General features: G+C 54.2%; 1 protein-coding gene across 5 annotated transcripts in view; it reads right to left on the reverse strand.

Moving 5' to 3' along the window:
- The window catches only part of AGPAT3 (1-acylglycerol-3-phosphate O-acyltransferase 3), an 85,986-nt gene that overhangs the window by 32,263 nt on the left and 39,690 nt on the right, over positions 1 to 14,033 (reverse strand). Inside the window, exon 1 of one of the 5 annotated variants that reach the window (XM_086333338.1) lies at positions 9,396 to 9,782. The exons of 3 other annotated variants lie outside the window; for them this stretch is intronic. The gene's annotated coding sequence lies outside the window, so the exon portion shown is untranslated. Of the gene's footprint in view, positions 1 to 7,203; positions 7,900 to 9,395; positions 9,783 to 14,033 lie in introns of those variants that run through there. One more of the 5 variants, XM_086333430.1, reaches the window with a different exon arrangement.

Below are 14,033 nucleotides of genomic sequence, written 5' to 3' on the forward strand. Positions count from 1 at the left end.
TCCTGCCTGAACACCAACTCAGAGCATCTCAGATATACACATGCTTCAAAGGACATAATCACACCCGTGAAACGTTAGGTAGAAAGTGAAACGGAGACTGCCATGAACACTGCACACCTACTTCCCGTGGGGGCTGGTGCCCTGAGGTGCCTCCTGGTCTGGTGCAGAGCCAAGGTGCCACCCTGGGATGTTAGGACCCCAGAGGGCAAGCAGTATGCTGCTCCTCTCTTTCCTACCAGTAGCCTGACTGGAAAATGGTAAGAGAAGTGTGGGTCGGGGTGGACATGCTGCCTTCAAGGCCGTAGCACACTCCCCGCCCCCAGGGCGGCTCCATCCCACTGCATCACTGGGGTTGGAGTTTCAAGGACAGCAGCCCCACTGGGATGATCCGGTGACAAGTGGCTGCCCAGGGGAAGCCTGGGGATGCTGGATGCTGGGGAGACCTCTCCTGTGTGTGCGTGTTGGGGGGGCAGGTACTGAGAACTGATGGCCATCCCCTCCTTGCTGCACCCCTACAACAAGCTTCTCACCCTGAAGTCAGCTTTTCCAGTAAGATATGAAATGCTTGTGGGGTCTGATGAGATTTTAAGGGTGGGGGGGGGGTCCCACCTCTGCTGGCTTTGTCTTCCTCGTTTTCCTCAAATCCACCTAGGTTTACACCACACCCCTTTGGTCTCCAGTTTACCCCTAAGGATGCCTCTCTGTAGCCTGCAAGATCGACAGCAGTGTCCAAGGATGGGTCCACGGCACTGGTGCCCATGAAAGGCGCATCCTTGGGGGGAAGGAGACTCCGAGACCTTGGATGAGATGCCATTAGAGGCTTGCTGGGCACTCCAGAAAGAGCAGGGCTGTGTCTGAGGAACAGGCCTTGCTTTCTGTTCTTTTGGGGGAACCAAGCTCTTTCTGTGATCCCTTTAAGATCATCCTGCTTAGGGAGGACAGGTCAGAGGCTGAGGGAGGCGCTGCCTCCAGGGCAGACCTTATTCCACAACGTCCTTCCCTAAACGTCAGGGCAAACCAGAGGCAGCAGCCTGACTGCCCTGTCCCCACCCAGCACCCAGCACTCAGTGGAAACGGCACAGGGACTGACGACAAATCCAGCAGGTGAAGGTACAGCCATGTCTCCTACTGACAGCCCCACTATGTGAGCAACATCTGCTCCCAAAGATGCGCGATACAACAACACCTACTTACACGTAAAAGGCATGCTAGACAAGCATTTCCTGGGTTGACTGTTAATACAGCTGTGGAAAGAGTGCCCAGGGAGTCTGCTGGGCAGTACAGATCTGTGCAGCAGTGACAGAGTTAACACTGACGCCTGAACAAGAGGCCACGTGATGACCTCTCTAGCTCTTTCTAGAGCTGGACTTTTCTCCTTTTTCAATAGATGCTTACGAAGCACCTGCTGTGGACAGTCACTGTTTCTGTATCCTAAGAGACGATGTCACAGACCACCTACGTTCAGGACACGATGCTCTACTTGACATAAAGACCAAGTAGCAAAACAGAAAAATGAACTGAGTGCAAGAAAAGAAAATTAAATCCATGAAACGGCAAAGACTCACTAAGGATTAATTTAATCTATTAAGTGATCTCTATTACAGTGGCAATGATTTCACAACATTTATAATGTCAAATTGCTTACGAATTTTTAGCCTCTTCTGGTCAGCATAGAAACTCCAAGCCCTCTGCATTTGGCACTGCCGGGGTTGGAACGCTCCCCACCTCTTGTGAACGGCCCCACACTCTGTCCTGTTCCCTTCGGGAAAAGGACCAGGAATGATTATCCTGAGTTGCTCTTTCTTCTTTCCTGCATGACTCTCTCACTCCTAGTCCACAGATTTTTCTAAATTGTAACATATAGACCAAGGATGGGTCTATTGACTAAACCAAGAAATAATAATGCATTCGTACTACAGATACTTTATTTTCATATTAAGCATGTTCTCTGCCAGTAGCATTCTCTTCCTGAGTGCTTTCAGGTTGAAACCTTTATTTAGGTCAATGGCCGTGGAACACAACAGGTGTTTCCTCCAGGATTTGAAGCTTAAGCACAATCCAAAATGTGGTCACTTTACAAATTTCACAGAATTTGAATCCTAGGACCAAGAACAGCAAAATTTAATTCCATGATTCTCCTCCTATTGTCCCCTGGACCATTTACTCCCCTACCCACTGCACACACACAGAAAAGGCTGAAAAAAGTCACACTATTTGCAAGAACTTGTTAAGCTATTTTTAACCTCCTTATTGCTTTCCTTAATCTCTGCCTACACTTTTGTAAACACCCCCCCTTTACTAATCTTGGCTTCACACATGTGTTTTCTAGTGGGATGCTGACTCATACAAAGAATGAAGACAAAGATTATGGCAACCTCATGACAGGCAAGATTTCAGAAAACTTAACTTCTACTCATCCTTTGTGAAAAGATTACTTGAGGATGTAGTTCAGCAAAACAAGAAGGAATCTAATGAAGATTCCTTTTTTTAAGAAAAAGAAAAAACAGACCAGTTATGCAATAAAAAGAAATGCCAGGATAACACCTTTATAGATGGCCTGGAAAGAAATTGGTCAAAATTAACATAGGAAATCTTTCAAGAAGAAAACAGAATTTATTCAACAAAGAATACAATTAAGGAGCTAGAAGTTTTGGATATTGAAGAAGGAATGTTTCTTTTCTCAAAAAAAAAAAAAAAAAGCAATTAAGATTTTCAAGTAATAAAAAATGCTGTGCAAGGCAACTGTGACCCAAACGTAAATCAAATTAACAGGGGGCACGATTTCCCACAATCACTTCACGAGGTACCTAAAACTTCCTCCTCCAAGCGGCAAAGATTTAATGGCTTAGATTTCTAGTTTCTCCTTTGTGGCACTTGCAGGAACAAAAACTTTTTAAAATTTTACTGTGAATTCTATTTCTGGACCTTCAATATTTATAATCAACCCATAAAAGAAACATGGAGAATTTAATTGCAATTATACAACAGAATATGAACATCCTAAACCCAAATTTTTTACATAATGGAGATTTTACATAAGAGATTTCTAAGTTGATCCAACAAAAAGTCGTAAGTTGAGTATATTAAAGTTTTAAGGGGCCAGTAAAATAACTAAAAATAACAGTATAACTAACAAAACTTAGTGACAGCGAAGGACAGAAGACAGGAGGCGTGTAAGCTCACTAAACCCCTCATCACTCGCAGCGAGGACTGGACAGGTCCCGCTGCTGAGAGTGGGGCGTGATCTGTCTTACACACTGAGAACCAGAAGTCTCGAACAGTGCCTGGGACACGGCGGGTACTCAGTGGAAATCTGTCGGAGAACTGAATGAAATTTAGGTGACGAAACAGAGGCACGCGCAAACTGCAGAGTAAGCCCCAGGACTCAGTCTCGGGGCTCCTCTTCTGAGCAGCAGAGCTGCCGGGAGGCCGCTGGAGAACCACCTGTCCTTTCAGCCATTTCTGCTGCTTGATTTCTTTTAAACCAGTGCACGTTGCTATTCTTATCATCATAAAAAGTAAAGACATCTCAGTGCATAAATTAACATTGACTATTGGGGTCGAAAAGAGTCGGATATGACTGAACAATAATGAAATGATAACATCTTTAAAGATGAAAAACAGATCCTCTTGGCACTTTGTCAGGCAAAAAGGACCTGAAGAAAGTTTCAATCCCATCAGTGTCTCAGTGTCCACCCTCAGCGCCCAGGACCCCATACACCTGCTTAGGTTTTTTCCACCAAAAAGGAGGAGCCTGTGCTGGGCCAGTGTGCTGGGCCCGGGGCTCCTGACACTGGACTCTTGCCCCCTGTCTCCCCTGTCTGTGGCCTTGGCACATGAAATGGTCATTTTGAATGTCAGTTTCTGGTCTGAAGATGAGAATAAGGCAACCTTTAGCCCAGTAGCATATGGTGGCTCTGAGGGTTGAGAAGGGTCCCTCTCATGCTTATAAATAGCTGAGATCTGAAAGACCCTTTGTCAGCCAAGTTTTAAAGGGTATTCAGGTTCCCAGGTGAGCAAACAAAGGTGCTATTTTCCCTACAAACAGCAGATATTTGAATCATTTTGAGCATTTGTAAAACCGCATACTTCAACTGCTAATCCCAAGAAACGGCTTGTACAACAGGGTCTCACTGTCACATTACTTTGGGAAAGTCTCAGTGCCACACTCCCTCTGGAAGGCAACTGATATGCACTCTGAGGAGCTGGGCAGGGAAGAAATGGTCTGGCCAGTTACTTCTCCTTTTGCCTTCAATCTTTCTCTGCATCAGGGTCTTTTCACTCTACATTAGTGGGGTTTTAATTATTATTTACACATTTCATTTCTAAGAGTATGGTTGGAATCTGATTATTTGACATGGTTATAAATCACCAACATGAAAAACAACTTCTTTTATAAGTTCAAACAAGGTTTTTGGTGCTAGGGTTTTTCCTCCCTGAAACATCCCAAAAGCCCAGAGCGATAACCACACTTCAACTAAGATGGCAAGGAGGGAAACTTACCACCAAGCCAGGTTTAGGAGGCTTCCAACTACACCTGCCCAGATGGGACCAGTGGGATTGTGGGACTGAGCACAAAAAGTGAGAATTCCGCCAGGGCAACCACTGTGAGTCTGCATATGCTATACACAAAATGCTAAAATGTCTTTCTCCTCTTAGGGTATTTCTCAGTGGCAGGAACTTTTTTCTTTAAAAATGAGGAAAATTCCTGAGCTGATGGATCAAACAGTTTTCGCAGTAAGGTTAAGGAACTCACAAAATATTTTCAATACGAGAGAAGGGCAACACAGTCTTCCTATTTTCCTCCGAAGACAACGAGGTTGCCCCTCCCTCTGCCTCCACCAGAGCCTCCCTGTTCCCGCAGTGTCCCCTGCGTGACCCACTCCTGGGCAGTGGGACACAGTCTAAATGGATTCATCAGGCCGACCCAGCATTTTCTTATACATTGTAGTGGGGTCCTGGGATCTTCCCCCTGGGTCTGAAGCAAGGCTTCCTGAGAAAAGCAGGTTCCATCCTGGCCACGGAGCCCAGATGTGGTGACAGTCCCCAACCTCACTCCCCAGTCAGAGGTTCCATGTAGCACTTCCCATGACTGCACTGCGCTGCCAGACCAGACTCCCCTCATAAAGGGGCCCCCTTGCCAGGTGGAGGCCCCTTCTCCCCCAGACCATGCTGGCCACATCCAGCACCCTTGTCAGTGATAGGTTCACACCCGGCTTGAGTCGGAGCCTGCTACGACCAGAGTCCCAGCCCATGGAGAGGATGAGATGAAGCGAGGCCTGTGTCCTGGGTGCTGGGATGTGTCAGGGCCTGCTGTGACTGCACCACCCAGGTCCCGCCAGGGGTAGCGTCTCCAGCTGGACTCCCTGTGCTGTTCCCAGGAGGCGTCCAAGATAAGCATGGAGGCCGCACCCTGTCCTTGGAGATCGCACCCACCCACGAAGACGAAGGGCCCTCTCCCGAGCGGGACCCCCTCCCCAACACCCTCTGACACACAGCTGAGCTGTGTCTGTCTGAACAGTGAGCTCTGGGCCCCAGTCGCCCTTCTGCAGGGGGCCTGAGCCAGTGCCCGCCCGGAACAGGATGCAGGGTCACTGGGAAGAACAGACAAGGAAAAGGCGGTGCTCCCACCCAGTACTGACCAGGGAGGGTGGTTCCACAGCCCCAGAGAAGGAAACCCTTGACATCCCTCCCAGTTCTGAGCCTCAGGGACTCACTGGGGGCTGTCAGACTCTCTGGTCAGACCACTGCTGCTTCATGAATGTTCCTGGAACAGTGTCTCTGCCTATTTATGGATCAAGCGACGTTTCGGTGGCCAGGAGAAGCGTCAGAGGAGGGCAGGTTGGAGGACAAACCAGACTAGAAGGCAGCCCACTCCTCCCCTGCCCATGTAGCCTCTGACCAGGGCGGCCACCAACCCCCACCCCCAGCCCGGTCCCATGCCCAGCAGGCCTGCAGCCTCAGAGCCCGCATTGGCTGGCCCGTCCCTACCTGGACTCACCACCGACCACCACGGGGTGACAGACGCCCCCACTCCACCCCTGGGGCATGAGGACGGCCCACACGGAGGCTCCCTGGGCAGTGGTACTACACACCTGTGCTGTGGTTCTTCACCCTCAAGTGTCCCGGAGTCTGTGATAAAGTAAGTGGCCGCTGCTCCTATGGGGGGCCACTCCAGACCAGCGACTGCTGCTACTCACCCTCAAAGAGGCCAGAAACCCATTTAATAAGGGACACAAGTCTAATGAGGAATTAGGGCTAATTCCTCCCTGCACTAATGTGTTTATCTTTTGGTTCCATGTAATCCTCACCTGTAAACAGCACCAGCCCTGTCTGCAGAAGCTCCGAGTGCAAACACTTCCATGCATGAATTCACCCTAAGTTTGGGAGGGGAGGGCGGTGGCCTGGAGGGCTGGGGTCAGGCCTACCTGGCCGCAGGCCCAGCCCCTTCTCCTCAGAAACAGAAGCAGCACTAATCGATCTACAGGAAAGGGACCTTCCAGACCAGGAAACTCAATTCCAAACCAGACTAAGGGTGTCCTGAGGAAACCAACCCGGGATGGAACCTTCAGAGGGGCAACGTCTCTCCATGGGGTGTTACCCCGTTCTCAGATCTAGCACGTAAAGTTAGCTCTGGATCTAGGGTCTGGCCTTCCACACAGCTGCCCTGACAGCTCCCACCATCAGGCGAGTGCTGTCCTGTGTGGGTTGCTTCCCCCCGGAGGTGCCATTACCATCAGCCCTGTGTACTATGAGGTCGTCGCCTGCAGGGATGGGACATCAGTGTGTCCTATTTCTACAGACAGAAACGGGGCTCGGAGCTCCCAGGCCCCCAGCCTTGTGAGGGGCCAGACTGGAAGAGGGCACCCAGAACCTCCCTGTGTTCACCAAAAGAACTGGAGGGCACGCCCGCTGCAGCTGTGCCCAGGATGTAGGGGATCCGCCATAAACCAGCTCAACATTTATGGCCACAACAAGTGCCATCCCTTTGATGGAAACCATGGTTTTCCCACTTAATTTACAGACTACGTGTGCATAGCTCCCACCTCAGGGAGACACTCTGCCAACCTTCCCTTTGTTTGCCGCAAGGGACCGCTTGTCAGCCTGGAGAACAGAGTGTGCAGAGCCACAACAAAAGCAGAAGTAAGTGTGGCCCCCCGTCCCCCGCCCTGACAGCTCAGCCCGGGCACCAGCCATGCTCACCAGTAGAAGTAGTAGGCCAGAGCCACGGCCAGCAGGGCGGTGCAGACGCCCCAGAATAGGCAGGCCGAGTAGCTGGCCAGCATCTTTGGGTCCTTCTTGAGAGTTGGTGAGAGGAGCCTGGCGGCCGGTGTGGGTCAGCCTCCGACCCAAGGTTAACTGGAGGGATCACGGCCAGGACCGCTCTGCCGGGGTCTGTCGGGCTGCGGCCACCGGGACCATCTGCCCAGCAAAGACCCAGCTTCTGGGTCCCGCCGTCCACAACAGCCTGCGGGTCTCAGCGGCCAACTCAGAGACAAACTGGAGCTGCATAGAAAACTCGGGCCTCTCCTCGGCCACCGCGGGGGCTTTGTGGGAGCCCACTAATCCAGTAAGCGGCTTGCAACCTGGAGCCACAGTAAGCAGGTGGTGTCACGGGGCTCGGCCAGGAGACAGGTCAGCGGGCCCCATCCAGCCCCCCATCTGGACTGTGGATGGAGGGCACATGCAGGAACCCCAGTGGCCTGACAGCCCCCTACTCAGCCTGGGGCGGGTTTTGCGGTGAGCTAGCCGGTCAAGCGTGGCCCTCGGGCTGATGTCCTCTGTGTGGGGCCGAGTCCTGAACTCCAGGCAGGGCCCAGAGACCACACGCACTGCCCAGTGTCAAACCTGGGTACCAGGTGGGCACGGCTGCTCCAGCGCTGCTGTGGGCACGGGTCCCTGTAAAGAACCATGGGGGAAGATGCCCCTCTTATCCTTGGGAGAGGTGCAGAATGAACCTGACCCCTGCACAAGCAAATGTGGGGGCCTGTCTTCTGACCCTGAAGCCTCCCCAGTCTGGGACGTCTGAACCTGCTGTGAGCGGCCAAGGTGAGACAGGATGACCCAGGGACAGAGGTGGCCCTGCAACACAGGGCCTGCACAGACACAGGCGCACGAGGCACGGAAGAGGGGTTTCCAGAGGGCTCTTCACGCTGTGTTGGGGTGGAAGGACAGTCATCACTTTCCACATCTTTGCAGCACTCAGCATAAAAGACCGTCTCCTGAACCGGCTGTTGTCCTAGCCGCTCTGGCTGCCAGCCTGGCCCCCTCGCAGCCCTGTGTCCTGCTTGGTAAATACACAGCTGGAGAAGCCTGATCAGTCTGAGCTCCACCGTGAGGCTTCAGGGTGTGGACGGCCCCATGTGAACCAAGGCAGCTGTCCTGTGCCTCTGGACGGGCTACTGTACGGCTCCTTCTAGACACATCGTTCTGCCAGTCCAGCCTCGGGCTCCTGGCCCAAGGAGCTTCAGGGGAGAAAGCGGTCATCACTTGTCCGCTGAGCACATGGGCGGGGCTGCAAGCTTTGCCCAGCACCATCCCCACTGGCTAAGGCTTTCCAGCCCTTAATCCCCACCAAGGCAGAGGAACTGCTGACCTGGGAGGCTGGCTCCTTGGGAAACACTTGGAGCTCAGGAGAGAACACAGCCTCTGCCCTCCTGATGAGGAATGACCCAGCCCCTCCCCCAGAGCTGTGCACTGACCTACGGCTACAGAGCAAGCCCCCAGCATCCGGCAGGGCCCCTGGTGCATCTGCTTGTGTGATTGTGACCCATCACTGAGCTGAGGTCTCCCTCAGACCTCCAGGAAGGGTACAGACAGCCCTGCCTTGACCCTTGACCAGCAGCACCTGGATTTGACCTTTGCCCTAAAGCCTGTTCTCATTTAAAAAGCTATTTGTAAGGACCTTCTGAGCCTCAATTGGTTCTGCCCTGCTCCAGAAAGGCTCCCCAGGCCTCTCCACATGCAGCCAGAACTAACCATGCATCTGAAGCACAAATCAGGTCATGGCCCCCCAAATCACCGCTGCCAGCATCCCAAGGGTCACCTTCGATTCCAGGCCTTGGAGACATTCCCAAGTCCTGTCCTGTCCCCAGCCTCCTGCCGCAGTCACAGGGCTGGAGCCAAGCTCGGAGGGTGGGTGGGCAGCTGGGGGAGGTGGTGTCCCTGAATACCCGGGGTCTGGCAGCGGCCCCTGAGGATGGCCACAGGGCCCATGAGGCAGGAGGTGAGACAGAACCCTTGTGAGAGTTAGGCCCCTTCCCCGGCATCCACAAGCCCACGAGCTTCCACCCTGGAAACTAGGAGCCAAGAGTCAAGTGGAAAGTGGACACATGGAGACACGCAGTGGCAGGGGCGTCATGCTAAGTGCCGGGCCCTGTACAGGCATTACTCACTGAAGGACCAGCATGCTGCTGCAGACTCCACAGAACACTGTCCCAGGGCTCCATGCTACTGGCAGAGCCAGGATTGGAAATCAGTTTGGCTAACGCAGCCTCTGAGCCGGTCGCTGTCCCCAGCTGCTGGCTGTACTCCAGATGTCCAGAGAGGAGCTGAGCTTGGCCTGTCCAGCAGTCCCCAGGGGCCGGGTGTCCTGGAGCTGGTCCACACAGCTCCACGCCTCAGACACTTATGAAATCTCAGCCCACCACCCTCTACCCTGGTTCCCCAAAGACACTGTCAACCCTGGTGCCCTGCACTCAGGGCAATGGGCAGCAACAGGCGTTGGTCTCAGAGGAGAGGCGCTCCGGGTTCTCTGCCCTGCCTCCAGTTCTCAGCTGTCCGGACACCTCTGCCCCAGGAGGGCCTCTTGCTCACTGACTGGCTGCATTTATTGGGTTAACGGGTTGAGGAGAGGCCGCCCGCCCGCTGGGGAGGCCTGGCTGTTTATAAACAGCAGCCTGTTTATCCAGTGAGCTCAGCGCCAGAGCTGGGGGAGCACCCTCAACAAGGGACGCGTTGCCAGAAGTGCTCACCCACGACTCCCTGGCCCGAAGGCCTCTCTGGGCTCCCCTCCTCACAGGGTCCCCTAACCCGCACTCTATATTCCGCCCAGGGCGACCTCCCCGCTGACCGCTTAGACACGGAGCTCCTGGTGCTTTCCTGCAGCACGAAACTGGAAAGGGCGTGAATTTCTAGGGCCTTCTCCACGGGTCCCGGAGGAAGCAGGGAGGGGTGGTGTCTGCAGCCCCAGCATCCCCAGAGAGGATGCTCTCACCAGCTCCAGTCTGCGTGCCCGGAGGGCCCAGGGCCACGTTCTGCTGGGAACCGGCCTCGGACACACAGGGCGGCACCGTGGCGGGCCACCTCCCACCCGCACACCTGGAGGTTTTGTGTTTCACTCTTCAACCCGATCCGCCCTCCCACAGCTTTAAATACGTGAATAAATACGTAAATAACAAAAATAATCCCCACACGTGAAAAGCTCCCGGGTAAACGAGCCGGCGGTGGCGGAGGCCCCAGGAAGGAGGCCAGTGCTCTCGGGGACCAGCTGACACCACGCCCTTCCAAACCACACGGGGCCCTTGGAGGACACAAGTTACTATGCAAACCAAACACGAGTAAACAGCCTGAGGCGCGAGCCCAGGAAAACCCACGGCCAGGTCTCCAGGGCCTCGGAGGAGCCCGGGACCTCCACCTCCTGCCTCCTGGGACCTCCAGCAGTGCCGTCTGCACAGCGGCAGTGACCCAGCGGTGTCTGTACAGGCTGATTAGTGAACACGGGCAGAGAGGCAAGCGTGGTAGGTGGCCCAGGATAACATGGGATCCACCTGCAAAGCCTTCCAAAGACTTGGGACCAGGCTCTCTGGCAGCCCCTGGCCACCTCAGGCATTCAGACAATGAGAACACACTTATTTTTCGAGGGGACTATTTGTCAGGCCTTCAAGAGGCACTTAAGAGTCCAGTGCTTGGAAGCACCTGTAGAACTACCTGCTGGTCCTTGAAGCAAGATGACAGCATAGGAAAAAAGGAAACTGGCATGTGGACAACTTTGGTTCATTAGGAGATAACTTTAAGCAGCCCAGTATTCTGCATGGACTTGAAACACATATGCACACCCCTCTTAGTGAATCTCTTGGTTTCCAGGAACTAGTACCACCCACTGGACACTCACCCACAAAGAAAGCTCCTAGGATGAAGGCAATTTTTAAACAAAATATAGTTTCAATCATGAAATCTGTTTGAACAATTATCGTGATTTTTAACAACTCATATGAATCAGCTTGCTTTGTTCCTAACCATTTCAACTAAACCTGCTGTTAACATTTCTAACCTTCAGCTAAGTGACTGCCACATGTACACTGCAGCCATTCCCAGGCGGGCATGTACACGACCCTCACTCTGGTCTTCGTGATCTCCTGATGCAAGAAAACAGACCTGAGAGGCTGTGAAAGCCACGACACCATGAGCATCAAGGCTCTTCCTGTGATACTTACAGATGTTGGGGCACAGGAAGAAGCCAGGTGACTACACCAAGGAGCTGCTCGAGTGACCAAATAGTTTACATCCATTCAGGGCAGCAGCTGGGCAGGGCTTGCTCACCCCTGCGTGTGCTGAGCGAAAGCAGAGCAAGAATGCGACGGCACCACACAGACGCACTGCTCCTCGTGGCAGGATGCCCGCCCCGGGGCAGAGCAGCGTCTCATAGGAAGAGGAGGAGGGTGCCAGGCTGGACCTGGACCTCCCACCTCCCCGGGCAGCACCAGGGGCTGGAAACCCAGTGGGGAGGGAACCAGGAAGTGGGTTCTCACCAGACACCAAACCTTCCAGCACCTTGACCTTGAGCTTCCAGCCTCTAGAACTGTGAGAAATGAAGGCCTGCTTGTGTCCGCCCCCAGGCTAGAGGAGTCTGTGGCAGCAGCCTGAGTGGCCTGAGCATGGTAGCAGGAGACTCTCGGGTCAAAACAAACCTCTCCTCTTCAAAAGCAGTGGGGACCGAGGACAGCACCATCTGGGATCAAACCTGGTCTTGGCACCACTGCGCTGCGTGCCCCTGAGAAGTGCACATGCCTCCCTGGGCCTCCGTGTCCTTCTCTATACAGTGGCAGTTTCTAAGTCACCAGGTTTCGAGCGACTCTTGCAAAGCACTTCGACCGGGGAGGTGGCAGGGGTGGGGTGGGGGTGGGCAGCCCAGGGCCCAGTACCGCTGGTGTCAGCGTCACTGCGTTCAGTCTGGTAAAGTCAGCTGCAGGGTATTTCATTGTACAGATGTGGTAACCACATCACCCTTCTCCTTCTGAGGACACTTGGGTCACTTCCGACGTTTCTCCTTTACAAGCGATGCTACATTGAGCCTCCTTATATGGATCCTAGAGCCCTTGTTGAGTATTTCGGTTAGATAGAGTCCCCAGAAAAAAAGGCTGATCAAAGCGTAAACAGACTTTCTATTTTTAAAGGTACTGCCATCTTAGTCCTCAAAAAAGCTGTAGCAGTTTCCACTCAGCCCAGTTGCGGACAGTGCTTTAATCACTTGACACATGCCTTCCAAGAGGGTGTCTAATGGGACAAGAGAAACCGCCTTCGAACACACACTTCTGTGCGCTCACAACCTGGTCTCTGCGAGATGTGGGCCCTCGGTGGGACTGGGTATCCCCGCGGGCTGCGGTCACACTGGCCGCAGAGCCCGGCCCACACTCGCTCAGCTGCCAGTGTGCCCAGGACGTCCGTGCACTCCTGTGACTCTTAGCGTTCTTCCCAGCCCTGGCGTCTGGAGAGTCTGAGGCACCCCACTGCTGGGGCACCTGCCTGTCTCTGGCCCGAATCTGCTCCTGTTTAAGCCCCGCAGGCTGTCCCAGGCTCAGTTTACTGCCCTCGTCCCGGAGCCCTGCAGGTGACGGTGTGATGGCGAGCTGGCCTGCATCCCCCCTGCCGGGCTGACTCTCACGGGCCGACCAAGTGTGGCAACAGTGGAGCCTCATCCTTCACCGGGGGCGTGTGAACACAGCCAGACCGCCCGCTCCTCCTGGGAAAGCACAAGCTTCCACAGTTCCGAGGGCATGACCCCGCCTCCTGCACCACACCATGTGCTAGCCTCCAGGCTGTGGATGAACCGTCCCCGCCACCACCTAGGGGCACAGCGGGTGGAGGGACACCGATGAGCAGGCTCGTCCCTGCCTGGGACGCCAGACTACTAGGAGCCTTCTCTCAGGGACCTTCCTGCCCATCTGTGATCAAAAGACGTCTTTTCCAATGGGCACACACATGCTATCAAGAGCCCACAAAGCTAACTACCCCCTCCCCAGTTTCTGGGGCTCAGATAGGAGCCCTCCGGTTCCCACCTGGATGCCCTAACTGTGGGGCCACCCTGGTGTCTCCTGATCTACTGGTCAGGCTCTGGGGCCCTGTGCAGTTGAACTTGCATTTTCTGACCACTGGGAAAACATGCCAGGCCTCCGGCTGCTCCCACCCCCGTCCTCTGAGCACGAGTGGTCTTGGTGTCAGCCTCTCCTTCCTGCCCCGACTTGCAGACTGCCCGTCCTCAGGCCTGCCCAGCCTGAGTGTCCTGGGGTGGCCCTGCCCTACAGTGGGGGGCTGCAGTCGCCCATGGGTGGTGGGCAAGTCTGGGGCTTAGAATCAGGAAGTCCAGCTTTGTAGGACACCTAAGTCACATTCAACAGATCAGTGACACGGCTGTCACTTTGACCTCCCCCGGTTCCACACCAGGCAGGAAAACGGGCTGCCATTCGTAAGCCCCTAGTGAACAACCGTTCTCGCTTCACAGTGTCTTGTCTCGTCGTGATGGGAGCTACAGTCTCGTCCTGCCCTGAGCACCCAGACACAACGCATGTTTTCTAGACTTTGCAAGCTGGCTCACAGAACCAGCTCCATCAGGAGAAAGCTCTGACTCCAAACACACACTTCACGTGCTCAGCGTCAGACTTCTCCAGTGACCCTGACCTCGACGCGGGCTCCTGCTGTTTGTCCGTCCAGAGTGTAGGCCTCCCAGGCACCTCCACAGCCCAGGCCTTGGCCCTCCCCACGGCTGGCACCTAGAGAGGCCGGGCACCTGGAAGAGCTCACGACTCCTTGAAACA

The sequence above is a fragment of the Bos grunniens genome, chromosome 1, assembly GCF_055505025.1.
Source record: "Bos grunniens cultivar Pamir isolate PY7600 chromosome 1, Bosgru_T2T1.0, whole genome shotgun sequence".
Lineage (NCBI taxonomy): Eukaryota > Metazoa > Chordata > Mammalia > Artiodactyla > Bovidae > Bos > Bos grunniens.